General features: G+C 33.5%; 1 non-coding gene across 1 annotated transcript; it reads left to right on the top strand.

The window, feature by feature from the left end:
* The first annotated feature begins 1,055 nt into the window (after positions 1–1,055).
* LOC122111022 lies at positions 1,056–1,161 on the top strand. Its single transcript, XR_006147974.1, has one exon. It is a non-coding gene; the product is annotated as a U6 spliceosomal RNA (small nuclear RNA).
* The last annotated feature ends 916 nt before the right edge of the window (positions 1,162–2,077 follow it).

The following is a 2,077-nucleotide window of genomic DNA, read 5'->3' on the forward strand; positions in this document are numbered from 1 at the left end:
AAACAAAGCAAAAAAAAAACAAAAACAAAACAAAACACAGTTTCTCAATTTTGTGGCCTCAATTCTGTAATAACACTACTTCAGCCTAGGGTTAAGATTTTAGGTGTGGACATTTATCAACACTACTGATTCAGACTCTACTTGATAAAAATTTTAATCAGTATTTTGTTTTTAGTTTTGCTCTTTGTAAATTCACATGCCCCTATGAAAAATGGTGTGGCCATCCCAATAATATTCTCAAAGTACCTCTTAATGACGACTCACAAAATGTTTTATTATATTACAAGGAAAAAATGCTATGAAGAAAAAAATAATTAAATATTAATGATTACTAAAATAAAAAACAAAACAATTACCAGGGTTTTCAGTATTTGAAGTGTACATAGTAGATTTTACTATTTTCTCATATTCCTGTACATTTAAAACTGGATAAAGCTATGAGTAGCCTTTAAATTTACCCACTAAGATTACTATTTATAGTTCATCTCATCATTTATATGTGGCTTATATAATTATTTGTTCATCATTAACATATAACGTAAGGGAGCCCTAAAGATTTAACAGAAACTGTGTACTTTAAATCTTAACTCTTCACTCTGCTTCTTTAAACAGTCTTTGCAACTTCTCATTAGTAAAGTTTCTATAAACTCTGAAATGTACATACTTACTAGTACATGCTACTAGAAATATTATATACTTTATCAAAAAATTTTATGACCTGCCAAACAGTCTTAATTTTATCATATATAAGCAAATTCCAAAAATAAACATATTTAAATCATTAAAACTTTTAACAAACCTTAACATTTGCTGCAATGATCACTATGACAGGTGCCTTGTGTAGAATAATTGAATTCCTCTTCCTACACATCTCATGAACAACAAATACCTGGAATTATTTTGTTTTTGCCATGTCAATCTTGACTTTACTCTTAAATGTGTGCTTATGTAAGAAATAAATGGTTCTAAAATTTCACAATTCTTTTGAACTTACTTTTTGTTGAATTGTCTAGTTTAAAAAAATCAATTACACTTCATATATACAATAATGTTCTGTGCTCAATTTGGCTGCACATACACTAAAATTGGAACATACAGAGAAGATTAACATGGTCCCTGCAAAAGGATGACACACAAATTAGTGAATCGTTCCATACTTTTACAACAACAGATGCTGGAAGGGATGTGGCCAGAAGGGAAGCCTACTGCATTCTTGGTGGGAGTGTAAACTTGTTCATCCACTTTGGAAAGCAGTTTACAGGTTCCTCAAAAGACTCCACATAGAGCTCCCCTATTACACAGCAATCCCACTTTTGGGCATTCCCCTAAATGATCAGAAACAAGTCCATACTAAAACTACCACCACAACAATGTTTATTGTAGCATTATTTGCCATAGCTAAGGTATGAAACCAACTCCGATGTCCCTCAGTAGAAGAATGATCAAGAAAACATTCTGTGTGTATGTGTGTGTGTGTGTGTGTGTATGAGAATGTAAACTTACACAACCACTTTGGAAATCAGTCTGGTGAGTCCTCAGAAAGCTAAATATTGACCTTCCTTATGGCCCATTCATACCACTTCTAGGCATCTATTCTGAACAACAGGTACTAATATTCAAGGACACATGCACCTCCATGCTTATTGCAGCACTGTTCACAATAGCCAGGATATGAAAAAAAAACCATATGTACCACCAGAGATGAGTAGATCCAAAAACTGTGGTAACTATACACAATGGAATATTTTCCATCCATTAGAAAGGACAAAAATAATGGCATTATTAAGGAAATCAATCAAGCTACAGGAAATCATGTTGAGCTATGTAAGCCAAAAGCAAAGAGACGAACGGCACATGGTCTCCATGATAAGTGGATGTTAAATCCAAAATGTAAGGTGATATGAAAAAATTAACAACACTTAAGAAACCAAGAACTTCCACTCATCTGGTCGAATCACTACTAAATAACCCCATTTTGCTGATCATATGTGCACACTGAAGGGAAACCAGAGGACGACACAAGACTAGAGAGAATCAGGGAAAAACATACAATAGTGGGATCCATCAGCTGCACTGG

Source organism: Dipodomys spectabilis, unplaced genomic scaffold (genome assembly GCF_019054845.1).
Source record: "Dipodomys spectabilis isolate Male_0828 unplaced genomic scaffold, ASM1905484v1 ptg000084l, whole genome shotgun sequence".
Lineage (NCBI taxonomy): Eukaryota > Metazoa > Chordata > Mammalia > Rodentia > Heteromyidae > Dipodomys > Dipodomys spectabilis.